Here is a 19,896-nt window from a genome sequence, read left to right as displayed (position 1 = left end):
AAAAATAAAGTTAAAATCCAAATGTATATATTCCTAAGCCTAAAATAGGACATTATATATATATATATATATATATATATATATATATATATATATATATATATATATACACTATGTGGCATCAGATAGCGTGTATTAGGATGGTTAATTTAGGTTTTATTAGCAACAAATACAAAACCTTTTCCGGTTTGTCCAAATTCAATAGTACAAATTCCATTCACCTGGGCTGTAGGAGACTCGACATGGACCCCCATGTGGGTGAGGCCGAAGCTCTATCGACCTGGGTAAATACTGGTTCGGTAACAGTGTTGTTGATTTGTGGAACCTATTACCGCGTAACATAATAGAAGTAGGATCCCCTGATTGTTTCAAGCGTAGGCTAGACAATGATGGGAATATAATATGTATTCAGTGGATAGAGAAGATGGATAGACTGGATAGAGAAGATGATAGATAAGTAGAAGCTTCTCTCCCCCACCCTCCCCGCGCCTTGCAGCAACAGCTGGGAAGTAGTATTATGTGGGGAACGCGGCACGACAAAATACCATGGTAAATCTTTTTCTATAACAAGATTCGCTACTGCTACTGCCAACAGAGACACTACAACAGTCTTTAAAACAATCACTGTGAGAGAGGGAGACAGGAAGACACGGGGAACCATTTGCGCATCAGTAAGCAAAGTCACCTACATGCTGGTAATTCCAACCTGCAACAGCTGGACGGCTCTGTTTACTGAACAATGCGAGACAGTTAAGTCTGTCCCAGCTGTCTCTGGGTGCAAGTGACGGGATAAACCATCCATTAGTATTTTAATCCAATGAAACTCCCTCGATGCTGCCCAATAAACTCGTCTCTCAGAGCCAATTAAAACAAGCTCAATCGATTAAGGCAGCGTCTGGGATGCCCTCGGACGCAGGTTCGAATCCTCGTCACGGCCCTTGTGGATTTGTTCAATTAAAACAAAAATACTATCTCCCTATTTTCCTGCCCTGACCACCACCGGCCTCTAGGTAGGAACAAGAGAAGTTTTCTCTTGGGATGGTTTTCTTTCTTGTGTCTGGTGAGTATTCTGAAGGGTGTTGTGAGTCGCTGGTCGTGCCTCAGTGTGTAGTATGCCGCACATTTGTTAATCTACGAGAAAATAAGTATTTTATAACATCTGTTTTACAGTTGTCTTAACAATTTTTCTGGTGCTGGGTGTGGGGGTGTTTCCTGGTGCTGTGTAGGGGTGTTTCCTGGTGCTGTGTGGGGGGGGGGTTCCTGGTGCTGTGTGGGGGGGGGGGTTTCCTGGTGCTGTGTGGGGGTGTTTCCTGGTGCTGTGTGTGGGGGTGTTTCCTGGTGCTGTGTGGGGGTGTTTCCTGGTGCTGTGTGGGGGTGTTTCCTGGTGCTGTGTGGGGGGGGGGTGTTTCCTGGTGCTGTGTGGGGGGTGTTTCCTGGTGCTGTGTGGGGGTGTTTTCTGGTGCTGTGTGGGGGGTGTTTCCTGGTGCTGTGTGGGGGGTGTTTCCTGGTGCTGTGTGGGGGGTGTTTCCTGGTGCTGTGTGGGGGGTGTTTTCTGGTGCTGTGTGGGGGTGTTTCCTGGTGCTGTGTGGGGGGTGTTTCTCTTATCATATGAGCAAAAGACCAAAGACCTCTCGGCGGTAACTCCAGACTGACGTTTCGACCAAACTCCACACAACAAGCAACTCGAATACCAGCAACAGTGATTGTCATTCTGGGCATCCCGTGGCACCTGCTCCCTGCCAGCGCTGTTAGCGACGTGTCCTGGGTACTCACACTGGTATGTTGTTGCTCTTGGAATTCTTTGTCGTACTTGTGTTTATAAGAAGGTCTTTGCGCTGTTTCCTGCAGCGGTGTTCAAAGTAACTTTACCCGAGCTAACTGATCGTGCCAATTATGACATCTTTCTGACACGAGTTATGACACTTGGTATATCCAGAAACTCTACTTAACCCCAAGTTAGTTCCCTAGGCCTGGCGTATGGTTGTGTGGTGGTGGTGGTAGAAGCCCTAGACCAGGGCTTCCACTACCAGACCAGACACCAGGACATGTGAAAAGCAATGCAGCCAGGGATTCAATTGAATCATCTAGTCTAAGGGGTCCTAAGGCTTCTATTGAAACGCAATCAGGGTTTCACGCATTTCCCCTCATGCATCAGGCTGCGTCCGGCCTGCTAACTAGGCGCAGGTGGACGACCAGGCTCCGTCCGGCCTGCTATGCATCAATTCCATGTCTTCCGCCCGAACTCGGAAGACAAAGGAAAAGTCTTCCGGCTTTTCCGGTGACAGAAAAGTCTGTCATGTTTTCCCTAGAACATGATCCAAATACTGATTTACATCCAGGTCCCCAATTACAGGAGCAGTGACCAGTGGTCCCACCCGGAGGCCCACCCGGCCCACCCGGAGGCCCACCGGGGCAAGTAAGGGGTGTTAACCACAACACTATACTCATAAAAGTCTCGTGTTAAAATCTTTGTTGTGATAATAATCTTTACCGCGGTCGGGAGGCCTGAGTCCTCCCTAAGGGAGCCTTGACCCGGGAGTATGGAACATGAGGGAGAGGTACGAGGGCAGGGAAGGAGCTGGGGTAAGGGGGGACAATTCAATTTCTTCAATTTCTATCTTTATTATATCAACCCATTCCCATCCCGTGGGCGGTGGTGGAAAGGGTTACAGAGGCAGATAATGGGTTCAGGAACTGAACCCATTATGTGCCTTTGTAACATAATGTAAACCCCAGCATAGTTCCTGAATTAATTATGGGGTTCAGGAACTGAACCCCATAGTTCATTTAGCTAAGCAAGTGACAATCTTGTGAAGCTAGTTACACAATTGTTAATGCTATATATACATGCAAAAGTTAATGTTATATATAATGTTATATATCTCACAGTTTCCGTGGTGTAGTGGTAAGACACTCGCCTGGCGTTCCGCGAGCGCTATGTCATGGGTTCGTATCCTGGCCGGGGAGGATTTACTGGGCGCAATTATTTAACTGTAGCCTCTGTTTAACGCAACAGTAAAATGTGTACTTGGATGAAAAAACGATTCTTCGCGGCAGGGGATCGTATTCCAGGGACCTGCCCGAAACGCTACGCGTACTAGTGGCTGTACAAGAATGTAACAACTCTTGTATATATCTCAAAAAAAACAAAAACAAAAAATGTACATATATATACAATCATTTACACAAATACATATACATATCAATAATCTTTTAACATCACAAGTGATTCAACAAGAGGCTCACAACAGTCACTATACAAGGCACTCTACATCTGTGGTGAGTCACACAGTTACTAGTCATGCTCCACACCCACCTTTACAGTCGGACTAATCCCCAACCACATCGGGGATCGAACACGGCCCCAGCGAGAAGCGAGGCCCCGCTTTACCAACCAGTCCAAGTGGACGGACACTGAAAAAGAAAACTCTCTACTGAACTTCGATCTGCTGCCAGCCGAAGTGTGAGAGTGAATTAAACCCGATGTATACCTACAGTATACCCAGGGAATACCTACAGTATACCTGGTGTATACCTGCAATATACCTGGAGTTCTAAATGTTCTTCCACTCCTACAAGCCCGGCCTGAGACCAGGCTTGACTTGGTGATAATTTAGCCCAAACGGTTGTTACTTGGAGCGGCTCAGAGGCCCACATATCCTTCACCACCCGGCGGCTCCGGCACTTCTTCACCCCCAAGAACCGCTTTCAGGCAGACATCGTTGTGTAGATAAGATATCATCCAACGTGGGCTACTGGATATCAAGACCTCGTACTGAATACAAATGCGAATCCATCTGGATGCGTAAATATCTAAGAGTAGTAAATGTTATGATTAAAACCACTAAGAGCAGTAAAGGTCATTTTTACAACCACTGTAAGCAATAAATGTTATGTTTACATCCACTATAAGCAGTAAATGGTATGTTTACATCCACTATAAGCAGTAAATGGTATGTTTACATCCACTATAAGCAATAAATGTTATGTTTACATCCACTATAAGCAGTAAATGTCATGTTTACATCCACTATAAGCAGTAAATGGTATGTTTACATCCACTATAAGCAGTAAATGGTATGTTTACATCCACTATAAGCAGTAAATGTTGTGTTTACATCCACTATAAGCAGTAAATGTTGTGTTTACATGCAGTATAAACAGTAAACATGACGAGAAGATCTCGGGAGGAGGCTGGGGGATGGACCCCAGCATCTTGGGAGCCCCAGATATGCTGCAATATTGTGCTCCATGGGTCAAGATGCGCGTCTGAGGTCACCCAGGATGACCTCAGACGCGCCATTCCCGTCTTGCTCCCAAGTTATTCTCAAAGATATTTCACGTTATTGTGGTACTCTTGTGCAATACATGTGATAGTTCATTCAAAACAGGAATTGTTTCAAGTATAAATTAATATTATAATATATCACTATATAGTACATATTTAAGCACTGGTTAAGTTAGGTGTTTAGGTTCTGTTTTGTATTTGTAGTACGTGGGAGAAGCATTTACAGCGTTGTGGTTCGAACAAAATTTGTCAGCGAAGCACTTGTTCCGGAAGTGTTCGAACGAAATCAGTTGTGAGTCGTGTGTAAGCCGTTTTTCATTCATAGACAAGGGGTTTGGCGGGTGCATGGAATGGACTTTGGGGTCTTTGTTTAGAGGACGGGCTGGGCTATGAAGGTAACGAAGCAGTTGAACTTTCGAAGACGTGTGAGACAGTCCTCAACACACACACACACACACACACACACACACACACACACACACACACACACACACACACACACACACACACACACACACACATACACACACACACACACACACACACACACACACACCAATTGATTGACAGTTGAGAGCGGGACCAAAGAGCCAAAGCTCAGCCCCCGCAAGCACAACTAGGTGAGTACACACACACACACCAAACACCAAAACTGGCCAACCACAACAACAAGGTGAGTACAGAGTCTAGACAAGTTGTCCGCATGTTATGAAGGAGACCTCTGTCGTCTTTATCACAGCACTCGAGGGTATAGTTCAGTGGGCCTACCAACACCTCTGGGTCAAAGCCCTTACGGAACACACACACACACACACACACACACACACACACACACACACACACAGGATTCGTAATTCTGTGGCGCGGGTTCGATTCCCGCACGAGGCAGAAACAAATGGGCAAAGTTTCTTTCACCCTGAATGCCCCTGTTACCTAGCAGTAAATAGGTACCTGGGAGTTAGTCAGCTGTCACGGGCTGCTTCCTGGGGTGTGTGTGTGTGTGGTGTAGAGAAAAAAAAAAGTAGTTAGTAAACAGTTGATTGACAGTTGAGTGGCGGGCCGAAAGAGCAAAGCTCAACCCCTGTAAAAACACAACTAGTAAACACAACTAGTAAACACATACACACACACACACACACAGAAAGAAAGAACTTTTTCAGTGTCAGAGTAGTTAGTAAATGGAATGCATTAGGAAGTGATGTGGTGGAGGCTGACTCCATACACAGTTTCAAATGTAGATATGATAGAGCCCAATAGGCTCAGGAATCTGTACACCAGTTGATTGACGGTTGAGAGGCGGGACCAAAGAGCCAGAGCTCAACCCCCGCAAGCACAGTTAGGTGAGTACACACACACAGATGGAAGGGGGGGGAACCAGAGGACACAGGTGGAAACTGAGCGCCCAAATGAGCCACAGAGACATTAGAAAGAACTTTTTTAGTGTCAGAGTGGTTGACAAATGGAATGCATTAGGGAGTGATGTGATAGAGGCTGACTCCATACACAGTTTCAAGTGTAGATATGATAGACCCCAATAGGCTCAGGAATCTGTACACCTGTTGATTGACAGTTGAGAGGCGGGATCAAAGAGCCGAAGCTCAACCCCCGCAAGCACAACTAGGTGAGTACATCATCGCAGCTACGGAAACAGCTGACGAACGTTATAGATGAGTCAATATTCGCAGGAGTAGAATAAGAAATGATAAACAAAGGGTATCAGGAGGAGCCTTAATCATGCAACAAGACTGGAACTAAGAGATTCCGGAGGCAGGCAATCAGCAGGACCTCGTACCAGGTGCGTCGACCACGAAGATAGTGCCAGGTGACATCTGCAACCTTCCATGAACTACAGGAAGGTCAATAGAGAAATGTGATGTATGTAACGAAGCATGTCTAGCAAGAAGCGCCTGAGTAAAGATGCTAATACTTAAGGATTTGAACCACTGGGAAATAGATTGGTCAGTGAAAGATGCTCACAGGGAGAGATGAATGACTGAGATGAATGAGACTGAATGGGAAAGAGAGCCAGCAAATGAGGTGATGGGACTTGTGGCACATAAATGTAAAGTAGCAACGGAACAGTTCATTGGAGGAAAGGAGACCAGTAAAACCATGGTTCAACAAAGAGTGTAAGAGTAAGAGTGAAAAGGAGCAGACGAAAAAGATATGGAAACGGTATAGGGACATGATTACAGAGGCAATTAGGAACGCACTTAAGAGCGCCAGAAATGAGTAAACTGAATTAGAACAGCAGCCATTTGAAAATGTCATTTGCGGCAAAAGCAGAGCGCCAGACTTACCAGTTGCACAGCCATACACGGAGGCGAACAATAGTAATTAAGACCCTGTAATCAGATTATGGGGATAGGGAGAACACTCCTGGAAAATGACAAAGAAGTGTGTGTGAAGAACTCAACAAGATATTCCATGAAGTCTATAAACAGGAACCAGATTACTGTCTAAGGAGGAGTGACAACACATGACCAGAAACATCACTAGACAGAAATTAATGTAAAAAGAGGTCAAAAGACATCTGGAGGAACTGGTTGTAACACAAGCAGTAGGACCAGACCAGTTGTCACCCTGGGTGCTGAAGGAAGGTGCAGGGGGCCTGAGTCAACACTAAAGACGGGAGATGGGAGGACAATCTTATCCAAATCTTAGAGGGATAAGACTGATCAAGACATAATGGATCAAGTGAAATCGAGATGCACACAACCTGAAAAAGAGATAAAGGAATAACTCAAGAAATATCAGGAGTAGAAAAGTTATAGAGAACAAATGTTACACCTGGCCGTAGATGTAACACCACACACCTGGACGTAGATGTAACACCACACACCTGGCCGTAGATGTAACACCACACACCTGGCCGTAGATGTAACACCACACACCTGGCCGTAGATGTAACACCACACACCTGGACGTAGATGTAACACCACACACCTGGACGTAGATGTAACACCACACACCTGGACGTAGATGTAACACCACACACCTGGACGTAGATGTAACACCACACACCTGGACGTAGATGTAACACCACACACCTGGACGTAGATGTAACACCACACACCTGGACGTAGATGTAACACCACACACCTGGGCGTAGATGTAACACCACACACCTGGCCGTAGATGTAACACCACACACCTGGCCGTAGATGTAACACCACACACCTGGCCGTAGATGTAACACCACACACCTGGACGTAGATGTAACACCACACACCTGGACGTAGATGTAACACCACACACCTGGACGTAGATGTAACACCACGCACCTGGCCGTAGATGTAACACCACACACCTGGCCGTAGATGTAACACCACACACCTGGACGTAGATGTAACACCACACACCTGGACGTAGATGTAACACCACACACCTGGACGTAGATGTAACACCACACACAACTGGCCGTAGATGTAACACCACACACCTGGACGTAGATGTAACACCACACACCTGGCCGTAGATGTAACACCACACACCTGGCCGTAGATGTAACACCACACACCTGGCCGTAGATGTAATACCACACACAACTGGCCGTAGATGTAACAGTATATTTATACCTATCATGTTAAGACTCACCAAGTAAAGACAGTTATAACGATAAGTCTAGAGATAAAAAAGATTACATTAAGTCTGACACCTGACCCAAGAAGCCCCTCCCCCCCCCTCCCCTAAACTCCCCACCCCCCCTCCCTTCCCTCCCCCACCCCCTCCCAACCCCTCGACCCTCCCCCAGACTCCCCCAAGCGACGTATCCATAAAGTTATTCTTAACTACGTTTACGTTGATACGACGTCACAACCACGTAAAAATGTACCAAAAAAAAAAGTTATAGGTAAACGTTATTTTCTGGTCCGGCCGCGTTATTCGCGATTACCGTCGTGTGAGGACCGCTAGTAGGTCACGTGTTCACCCCCCCCCCTCCCCCAGTCTGGTTATGTGGTGATACAGGTCGGTCACGTGGAGCCCCAGTTTGGACACGTGGTGACCCATTTTGGACACGTGGTGCTCCAGTTTGGACACGTGGTGCTCCAGTTTGGACAAGTGGTGCTGCAGTTTGAACACGTGGTGACCCAGTTTGGACACGTGGTGACCCAGTTTGGACACGTGGTGCTGCAGTTTGGACACGTGGTGCTCCAGTTTGGACAAGTGGTGCTGCAGTTTGGACACGTAGTGACCCAGTTTGGACACGTGGTGCCCCAGTTTGGACACGTGGTGACCCAGTTTGGACACGTGGTGACCCAGTTTGGACACGTGGTGACCCAGTTTGGACACGTGGTGACCCAGTTTGGACACGTGGTGCTGCAGTTTGGACAAGTGGTGCTGCAGTTTGGACAAGTGGTGCTGCAGTTTGGACACGTGGTGACCCAGTTTGGACACGTAGTGACCCAGTTTGGACACGTGGTGCCCCAGTTTGGACACGTGGTGACCCAGTTTGGACACGTGGTGACCCAGTTTGGACACGTGGTGACCCAGTTTGGACACGTGGCGCCCCAGTTTGGACACGTGGCGCCCCAGTTTGGACACGTGGCGCCCCAGTTTGGACACGTGGCGCCCCAGTTTGGACACGTGGCGCCCCAGTTTGGACACGTGGTGCCCCAGTTTGGACACGTGGCGCCCCAGTTTGGACACGTGGTGCCCCAGTTTGGACACGTGGCGCCCCAGTTTGGACACGTGGCGCCCCAGTTTGGACACGTGGCGCCCCAGTTTGGACACGTGGTGCCCCAGTTTGGACACGTGGCGCCCCAGTTTGGACACGTGGTGACCCAGTTTGGACACGTGGTGACCCAGCTTGGTAACCCTGTGGATATAGACACAAAAAACAAGGGTTTGTGTTCCATAACTTCACAAGGTTATCGTAACTGCCCAATGTTAGAATATCGTATCAAAAAAGATATTTTGATATCGTATCAAAACACAAACAACAGCTGCTCTCGTACTGCTGTCATCCTCAGTATGTAGCTATGCAACAGCTTTTGCTCGGCATTTCCTTTGCGTCTTGTATTTTGTATTTGCTGCTCGATTTATCCTGTGACTCACGAAATGAGCCCCCTTAGCTGTAGCTTAGCTGTGCCACAGACTCACTGCGCTTGAGACCAAGCTAACTGTGAGGAAGGGAAGGTCATTATCAGGAAGAATCACTATAAACCGACTATGTAGCTTAATGTTAAGAAATAACATCCACAGGCAGTGAGCTGTTGGGAAACACTGCGGGCTCCTCATTGCCCCCTTTGTTGATGATCTCCGCGCAGCGCCCTCTATACTTGGTCCACACGGTAACTGGTTGGGTAACTACGCCGGAGCAGGAACAGCAGTGGGGTTTGTCAGTGGTGTAGGTGGTGGTGGGGGGGGCCAGTGGTGGTGGTGGGGGGCCAGTGGTGGTTGTTGAAGTTGGGGTAAGAGCGGGTCCCCCCACTATACTGTCTACTGCGCCACCGCCTGCGCAAGCAAGCCCCGCCAGGACTCTCTTCACGCTGCGCATCTCTGCCTTCAACTACTACGCAGTTCGACTCGACCTTCGATGGGACCGACGGGGATTTTACCAAAGTTGGCCACGAGGAATACTCAACAACGTCCAGCAACAACCTAGCAACACAGTACACACAGAAATCACAACAGATTGATGCATCAAATAAACACATCCTTCTTTTCATTTAAAGAAGTTCTTTTAGAACTTCTGGTTGCAATTCTTTTACCATGTCGTAGCTCAGTCGATTAAGACAGCGTCTGGGATGCTCCCGGACGTAGGTTCGAACCCTCGTCACGGTCCTTTGGTCATTAGCAACACAGCGTTCTCGTCCATCAGGTGGCGTGGCAGAGGTCGCCTGTTGCAGAAACAGCAATGCGGCTCAAGTGTTTCATATGAACATCAACAAAATCATTTGCCTTAGAGATGTTGCGAGTGTGTATACGGCACTCTGCTCCTTACACAAGCATATCTAGATGGGCAAACTATCCGAACTTCTTTAAAAGACAACTAACCTGCTGGCTACACATTTTAAGACAGGCAACATCGTCCCGTGTGTGTGTGAGACAGGCAACACTGTCTCATATGTGTGTGAGGCAACACTGGACTCCTACTGCCACTCATATTACAACCCAGCTTTTACTTCTTCCTCTGAACCTACCCTTCCTGCCTCTGAACCTACCCTTCCTGCCTCTGAACCTACACTTCCTGCCTCTGAACCTACACTTCCTGCCTCTGAACCTACCCTTCCTGCCTCTGAACCTACCCTTCCTGCCTCTGAACCTACTCTTCCTGCCTCTTGCTGCTCACAACAGTTGTCTTGTCTGAAGAGAAAACGGTTCAGTTTCAATTACGGAATGTGACTACAACACGGGAGGAAATAATGTTGAATTTTGTTTCATTGTGTTCAATGGTGTTGTAGTGTTTGCTGGCTGCACGCGCCGGCCGCTAGTCTCTTCTTCTTCTTTTTGTGATGAGTTTAGCATCTGTGACGTTGATGAGGCGTTGCTGCTGCTCCCTGTGTGTGTGTACTCACCTAATTGTGTCTGCAGGATCGAGCATTGACTCTTGGATCCCGCCTTTCGAGCATCGGTTGTTTACAGCAATGACTATGGTCCTAATTCCCTATCATACCTAGTTTTAAAATTATGAAGAGTATTTGCTTCCACAACCTGTTCCTGAAGTGCATTCTATTTTCCCACTACTCTCACGCTAAAAGAAAACTTCCTAACATCTCTGTGACTCATCTGAGTTTCCAGCTTCCACCCATGTCCCCTCGTTCTGTTACTATTCCGTGTGAACATTTCGTCTATGTCCATTCTGTCAATCCCCCTGAGTATTTTATACGTTCCTATCATGTCCCCCCCCTCTCTCCCTTCTTCTTTCTAGTGTCGTAAGACGTTTTCTTCAGGCGCTCCTCATACCCCATCCCTCGTAACTCTGGGACGAGTCTCGTTGCAAACCTCTGAACCTTTTCCAGTTTCCTTATATGCTTCTTCAGATGGGGACTCCATAATGAGGCGGCATACTCTAAAACTGGCCTCACATAGGCAGTGTAAAGCGCCCTAAATGCCTCCTTACTTAGGTTTCTGAATGATGTTCCAACTTTTGCCATTGTAGAGTACGCTGCTGTCGTTATCCTATTTATATGTGCTTCAGGAGATAGATTAGATGTTACGTCAACACCCAGGTCTCTTTCTCGTGTCGTCACAGGTAGGCAGTTCCCCTTCATTGTGTACTGTCCCTTTGGTCTCCTATCTCCTAGTCCCATTTCCATAACTTTACATTTGCTCGTGTAGCCATATCTCTGACCATCTCTGCAACCTGTTCAGGTCCTCTTGGAGGATCCTGCAAGCCTCATCTGTCACAACTCTTCTCATCAACTTGGCGTCATCCGCGAACATCGACATATAGGATTCTACTCCTGTAAACATGTCTCAAACTCCTCTGTGTGTGTGTGTGTGTGTGTGTGTGTGTGTGTGTGTGTGTGTGTGTGTGTGTGTGTGTGTGTGTGTGTGTGTGTGTGTGTGTGTGTGTGTGTGTGTGTGTGTGTGTGTGTGTTATCGGGCTGGTAATCTCACACACGTATACTGGGTCACACATGTTACAGGGCTTAGTGTTCACTGACCACTGCCAGCGTCACCACACCCGGGCCTCTGTATGTTTATCACACCTGGTGAAGCCCCTTCAGGCCTAATGTCATCATGAGATACACTTAAGATGGTGTTCCTCTAGACTGTCGTGGTCACCATGTGCCGTCCACCCTCCAACAGGTGTCACCAGCGGCACTGCTGGTGTGTAGGTCAGCCAAGTGTTCATACCTCGGACCAGGGACAGAATTTCGGTCGTGCGAAGTAACGTGTGAAGCCAGTCTGATGTTGGTCACCTATATACAAAATATTTAAGGTCACCAAACCATTAAAACGCACATTACTCGTCACATAACCACTGTCTTGGCGCTTTATCTTCATAATTACCTTGGCTAACCCGTGAGAAAATATTTAAGCCGTACCACGGGATCGAACCTGCGTCGATGAACTCCTCAGGCACACACATAAAGATGTTCTGGCCGGTGCTAAGAAGGATCAGCTGAAGCAAGCATCACGAGCGTGTTCTAGAGCAGAACATCTCAGGGAAACCCGAGCCGTGTTCAGCAGCAGCAGGCTCCGGCTATGAGGGCAGTCATGTACACCACCGGCCACACAACCACCGCTCTCACACCACCGCCAGAGCTAACAGGAAGCATGAAAGGTTATCCCAGGCTCTTGTGTCTTGAGTGGCCCTTGCCGGCACCAGTGGTCTGAGCCACCACTGGTCTGAGGCACCACTGGTCTGAGGCACTACTGGTCTGGGGCACCACTGGTCTGAGGCACTACTGGTCTGGGGCACCACTGGTCTGAGGCACTACTGGTCTGGGGCACTACTGGTCTGAGGCACTACTGGTCTGGGGCACTACTGGTCTGAGGCACTACTGGTCTGGGGCACCACTGGTCTGACGCACTACTGGTCTGGGGCACCACTGGTCTGAGGCACTACTGGTCTGGGGCACCACTGGTCTGGGGCACCACTGGTCTGGGGCACCACTGGTCTGGGGCACCACTGGTCTGGGGCACCACTAGTCTGGGGCACCACTGGTCTGAGGCACTACTGGTCTGGGGCACCACTGGTCTGAGGCACTACTGGTCTGGGGCACCACTGGTCTGAGGCACTACTGGTCTGGGGCACCACTAGTCTGGGGCACCACTGGTCTGAGGCACTACTGGTCTGGGGCACCACTGGTCTGGGGCACCACTGGTCTGGGGAACCACTGGTCTGGGGCACCACTAGTCTGGGGCACCACTGGTCTGAGGCACTACTGGTCTGGGGCACCACCGGCCTCGGGCACCACTGGTCTGGGGCACCACCGGTCTGGGGCACCACCGGCCTCGGGCACCACTGGGTCATGACCATAACAGTTTTATTTTGTTCTTATGTTCATGAACCAATATTACATTGTTCTTCAGCTCACTCGCCACCTTCATGCCTGAGTATTCTAGTTTCATTTCATTGATCTGTACTCTTGATAATCTGCTGATTAACACGAAAGCGCTCAAGTCAATTCTGGTTTCATTTTTCCTTCGTGTTTAAATATTTTCTCATTATTTATCACGTGTTAATTTCTTTAATTTACATACATATATGTAAATCGGGGTTTATCATATATTATAATAAACCTGAAAGGTACACAGGCTGCATTTTACACACTTAAAAATTCCAAATGTTAAATCCATGAGGTTCGGTGGGTCCATCAACAGTCGTGAGTGTGTAGTGTACTCGTTATCTTCAGTGTAACTCAAATATTCATATATATCTCTGATTGTGCCTATGGCACCTCTGCTCTTCAATGGTTCTATTCTGCATTTTCTTCCTTTTAGCCTCACAAAATTGGCTTAAGAGGCAGATAGTTTGGATCCTAACAAACAATCCAATAGCTCAAAATATCAAAGATCATTTTCCACTGTCAAATCAAGACCTCGTCGAGCTCCTTGAAATGGACTTCAACTAAGTCCATTTCAAATGAACTCTTACAGTCACTGTCCCTGACTGCAGGAGGATACAGCCGCACTGGGGCTGTACTTTTTAAACAAAACAAAAGAGGAAGCACCCCTTCAAGCCTGGCCTCGGGCCGGGCTTGGGGAGTAGAAGAACTCCCAGAACCCCATCAACCAGGTATCAACCAGGTATCAACCAGGTATCAACCAGGTATCCCTCCCTACCCTATTCCCTTCGCATGGTAATGCTCATTAAATTTTATTACCGTCCCCTCACCCCCCCAAACCACCTACACATCCTTCCCCAGCATCGAGCGGTGGCGGCGCCTCCCTGGCTTGTCATAAACAAACAGGGTACAAACGGATCATAGAGTCAAAACGAGGTTCACTGCCAAAGGAAAGGCTCCGTCATAGGCATTCCTACGTGGTCGAGGCGTCAGGGCTGAAAGGTTCGTTCTGCTACTTGTCGTCGACACCCCGCACAGCCCTCCGAACACTTGGCTTGGATTGTCTTGCCAGGAAGACGCTCGTGCATATAAGCCACCTACAGTAACTGCTTCTTGCTGGCGTAGAGGTCGCCAGGTACAGGACCCTTGGCGTAGAGGTCGCCAGGTAGAGAACTGAGGCGTAGAGGTCGCCACGTACAGGACCCTTGGCGTAGAGGTCGCCAGGTAGAGAACTGAGGCGTAGAGGTCGCCAGGTACAGGACCCTTGGCGTAGAGGTCGCCAGGTAGAGAACTGAGGCGTAGAGGTCGCCAGGTACAGGACCCTTGGCGTAGAGGTCGCCAGGTAGAGAACTGAGACGTAGAGGTCGCCAGGTACAGGACCCTTGGCGTAGAGGTCGCCAGGTAGAGAACTGAGGCGTAGAGGTCGCCAGGTAGAGAACTGAGGCGTAGAGGTCGCCAGGCACACATGTGGCAGTGGCAGGCTGTGTTGTGAAGGCGCCTGGCGCCACACAGCTCTCACTGGCCCGGGCGGGCCACGTGGACCTGGCCTGACCACTTCAGGGTTAGCGTTAGCCAAGTCCAAGTGGGCAACCGCTGCAAGTGGAGTGACCCCCAGACCCGTCCTGGGACCTCTCCTGTTTACCATGAATACTTCATCGACTTATATCACTTTATTGAGCTCCAACATTGGAACATCTTCAGATCATAACAAAAATATATGATTGACCAATCTGAATGGAAAGAGATCTCCGAGGAATGATTACAACAAATCTTAAGTCAAAAAGTAATATAAAGTGTTCTTATATTGCAGACTGAGATTTGTATATCAGAATAAAACAGCTGCAGCTCCTACTGACCCATGCCAGGCAGCTCCTACTGACCCATGCCAGGCAGCTCCTACTGACCCATGCCAGGCAGCTCCTACTGACCCATGCCAGGCAGCTCCTACTGACCCATGCCAGGCAGCTCCTACTGACCCATGCCAGGCAGCTCCTACTGACCCATGCCAGGCAGCTCCTACTGACCCATGCCAGGCAGCTCCTACTGACCCATGCCAGGCAGCTCCTACTGACCCATGCCAGGCAGCTCCTACTGACCCATGCCAGGCAGCTCCTACTGACCCATGCCAGGCAGCTCCTACTGACCCATGCCAGGCAGCTCCTACTGACCCATGCCAGGCAGCTCCTACTGACCCATGCCAGGCAGCTCCTACTGACCCATGCCAGGCAGCTCCTACTGACCCATGCCAGGCAGCTCCTATTGACCCATGCCAGGCAGCTCCTACTGACCCATGCCAGGCAGCTCCTACTGACCCATGCCAGGCAGCTCCTATTGACCCATGCCAGGCAGCTCCTACTGACCCATGCCAGGCAGCTCCTATTGACCCATGCCAGGCAACTCCTACTTACCCATGCCAGGCAGCTCCTATTTATACCCCCCCCCCCCCACTCCAAACTCTCAAGTCTAACCTACGCTTGAAACAATCCAGCAAGTCCCCGTCCATCATGTTACCCGGTAATTTGTTCCACAAGTCTACCACTTTGTTTCCAAATTAGTATTTAACCAAAATGTAAACTTATCCAATTTATATCCATAGATCTTCCCCAGGATGCAGCGTATAACAGTTGAGTAACTCCCCGGATCTATTTACTGCTAGGTGGACAGAGGCATGAGGTGAAATGAATCGTGCCCATAGGCCTCGCCCTGCCCGAGACTCGCACCCGGGACCAATAGGTCATGAGCCGACTGAGCTCTTTAAATCCGAGAAACGTACACATTAATCTCTACACAAACATTAATTACAATACTGGTTCCTCCTCTCTCTCTTAGCCGGTGTTGGTCACAAAATCCTGCATGGCGGCTTTTTTACTACCACATGTACCTACACCTGCCCTTGTGCCGCTGCCCTAGACTATATGACGGGGTTACAGGTGTGTCAGGCCCCGTGCCGCTGCCCTAGACTATATGACGGGGTTACAGGTGTGTCAGGCCCCGTGCCGCTGTCCTAGACTATATGACGGGGTTACAGGTGTGTCAGGCCCCGTGCCGCTGTCCTAGACTATATGACGGGGTTACAGGTGTGTCAGGGCCCCGTGCCGCTGTCCTAGACTATATGACGGGGTTACAGGTGTGTCAGGGTCCCGTGCCGCTGCCCTAGACTATATGACGGGGTTACAGGTGTGTCAGGGCCCCGTGCCGCTGCCCTAGACTATATGACGGGGTTACAGGTGTGTCAGGGCCCCGTGCCGCTCAAACCTCCCCCATCACAGTCAGCGGTGCGGGTGATCCGTCACCTGCACTGGTGCTCGTTGGGTGCATCATGAAGACCACGCTGGCCCAGCCCACGTCACCGAAACACACAAGTTAAAGGAGACGGGGAAGTAGCTGGCCTGGAGTGGACCCCATGCCCCCTCAGGGCCCACTTGCAGAGCGAGATGTCCGCAGCCATGAAGCAGTGAGAGGAGTTCATGGCAACATTGACATAGCGTTTGGAAGCTTTTTTTGCAACAAAAAATTCATTAGCATCCCATTTATTGACGTTGTTGGACCAACACGTTGTCCTTGAAAATCTTGAAACTTGTCCTCAACTTTTTTTACGCATTCGTAACGAGCGTTGCAAATGCAACTAATTAAGAAAATTCGCTGCTCACGAACCTCCGCGTTCTCTATGCATCGGACTCGATAGTGGGTTGCTTGGGTTCATTCGTTTCTGCTAAAGTTAACAGGTTGAATTTTTTACGGAGTGACAAATCTAGAGAACGGACTTAATATTCAGCGCGGTACAGGTCATCACGTGGTCCAGGAGTTGATATCACACCAAACCTGTCCCCTGAAGCCCACATAAATAGAATAACATCTGCGGCATACACGAAGCTGACTAACATCAGAACAGCGTTCAGGAACCTGTGTAAGGAATCATTCAGAACCTTGTATACCACATATGTAAGACCAATCCTGGAATATGCGGCTCCAGAATGGAGCCCGTACTTTGTCAAGCACAAGACAAACCTTGAAAAAGTTCAGAGGTATGCCACAAGGCTATTCCCAGAACTAAGAGTCATGAGCTACGAGGAAAGGCTGCGTGAGATGCACCTCACGACACTGGAAGACAGAAGAGTAAGGGAAGACATGATCACTACCTACAAAATTCTAAGAGAAATTGACAGGGTAGATAAAGATAAATTGTTTAACACGGGTGGAACGCAAACAAAGGGACACAGGTGAAAGCTGAGTACCCACATGAGCCACAGGGACGTTAGAAAGAACTTTTTCAGTGTCAGAGTAGTTAACAGGTGGAATGCAATAGGAAGTGATGTGGTGGAGGCTGACTCCATACACAGTTTCAAATATAGATATGACAGAGACCAGTAGGCTCAGGAATCTGTACACCAGTTGATAGGCGGGACCAAAGAGCCAAAGCTCAACCCCCGCAAGCACAACTAGGTGAGTACACCACCATGGGTACGGGTCACCACGTGGTCCAGCCCACCACGTGGGAGGTTAGGGCGAGGAATGCAGCCGCGGGCCTCCAGGTGGCGGGACCGTCAACCGCCTGGCCGCGTGGGCAGGCCACCAGCGACTGCATTGAATTTCAAATTTTTATAATTTAAAATTTGAGGAAACCAGTGCTTGGAGTTCTGCCATATAAGCCCAAAATGCACCTACTGATTTTGAAATTGTTTGTATTCGAATACAAACATCGTGTTAACATTGTGTTACATTGCGTTTACACACTCCGCGCATATACGCACCGCGACGCAGTGCTTGGCGATGTTATCACCAGGCTGTTGAGCCAGATGCCTTCTTGTGAGTTGTGAGGTGCGAGTTGTGAGCTATGTGGGGGAAGTTATGATGGTGGGAGCATGAGAGTTGTCAGGGTGTGAGGTGTGAGGGTGTGAGGGCTACCGGAGGGTGGACGGCCCACACTACCTTCTCCTGACAATGCATTCAACTTCAGACGCGGGCGGGTGAGAAGCCTAGCTACTGCTCCTAACAATAAAGTTGATTATTATCATCATTAATATTATAAAGTTGTTAATAATAATAATAATTCTTAATAATACTAATGAAAATATTATAATTATACTAATGATAACATTAATAATAATCATTTTAAAAATAAAAAATAATTACAATTATAATAATAGCCGGTATAGCAGTAGAAAAAGAATCAGAATTAAATACTGGATTCAGGGTTGTCATTACACATATTGGTACACACCAACACGCGAGAGCACTCCAGAAACACACACACGCACGCACACATATGATGTACAGTTGGGCTCTAGGTTAGGGGTACTATCTGGGCTCGACGCCGGGGCAGAAAGTCACGCTGGAGAAAGGCCCTGAGGCCTAAGGGTACAGAATGCAGTACTCTTAGTCTCATATTTTTCGGCCACCGTCTACCTGGTATCGTCTGGTCGTCAGACTCTCACCGTCGGCTCGTTATGGAATGTTCCCACCTGTGTTGCAGGGGGGTGTAAGAGATGGTAGGGGCAGGGGAGGGGGGGGGATTATCGGAGGGTAGAGGGGCAGTGGGGTGTACGGATCGGTGGGGGAGGAACGGGAAGTGGTCAAGGAAGTCTTGCTAACATATTGGAGGAAAATTGTTGATTTTTCATATTGTCATTTTGTTGTTCAGTTACCCACCCAGGAGCTTGTTAACACGTGCCCAGACATTTCTGCCCCGCCCCGGAATTGAACTCCAGATCTCCAATTCTGTGTCGAGAACGATTGATAGGATACGATTCTTAATTAAACGAAAGGTGCAAGAAATTAACGATACCAAAAATTATAAAATTATTAGTTTCCCTGATTAACATAATTAAGCACTATTTTTGTTAAACGCTATTTTGCATCCCAGGGTGTTACTGGCTGTCAAGTTTTGCTCAAACAATATTTTACCGGTTACTTCTTTTCATTTTTCTAAATAGTTTTCATATTTGTCTATGCTTGTTTTCTCACAATAAGGACAGAGTTGCCAAAATTATTGATGCAGACCATTAGCTAGACAGCCTACTTGGCCATGGAAGGAAGATTTCGATAATAATTATGTCTTTAGATCCCTTAATTAACGAGGACGTATTGAAACAACTGTGCCCAACCACTTTGACTATATGGAAGTGGACAAATGCATGAAACACGCGAGTTATAGACGTGTGAGGCACCGATGACCAAACCACACATTGTTGAAGAAACTGGACCATTATTAAGTCGTGTAATTAGAAAGAGCGGAAGAGACAAATAAATAAGACAAGAAAATGATATGCAAGGCGAGGAGCAGGTAAGAGGAACAAAAAGGTAAGAATAAGATGAAAGGTAGGAAAAAAAGAAAAGTTTAGAATCAGTGAAAATTAAAGAATAAGAGAATCAAATAAAGTAAGCAGCTGTGTAAGTTAGTGATGTTTCCTGAGCGCCGTAGGGAGTGTGCGGGCTAGGCTGGAGGTCGGGCAGTAAGGGAAAGGGCGAGTTAATTCACAGCTTAAATATAAGTGTGACAAAGTATGAGAGTGACTGTACCGGACAACAGGTGAAACAAGGAGCACAGCATCTCTTCCTTATATAGAATTTTAGGTAAGAACTCTCACGCTTCACACATGTGATGCTGGTGACAGTAGTGATACCCGACAGTTAGAGAGGCGGGGC

This window comes from Procambarus clarkii, chromosome 40 (assembly GCF_040958095.1).
Source record: "Procambarus clarkii isolate CNS0578487 chromosome 40, FALCON_Pclarkii_2.0, whole genome shotgun sequence".
Lineage (NCBI taxonomy): Eukaryota > Metazoa > Arthropoda > Malacostraca > Decapoda > Cambaridae > Procambarus > Procambarus clarkii.
The sequence above is the reverse complement of the archived record's forward strand: the minus strand, read 5'-3'. Positions refer to the sequence as shown.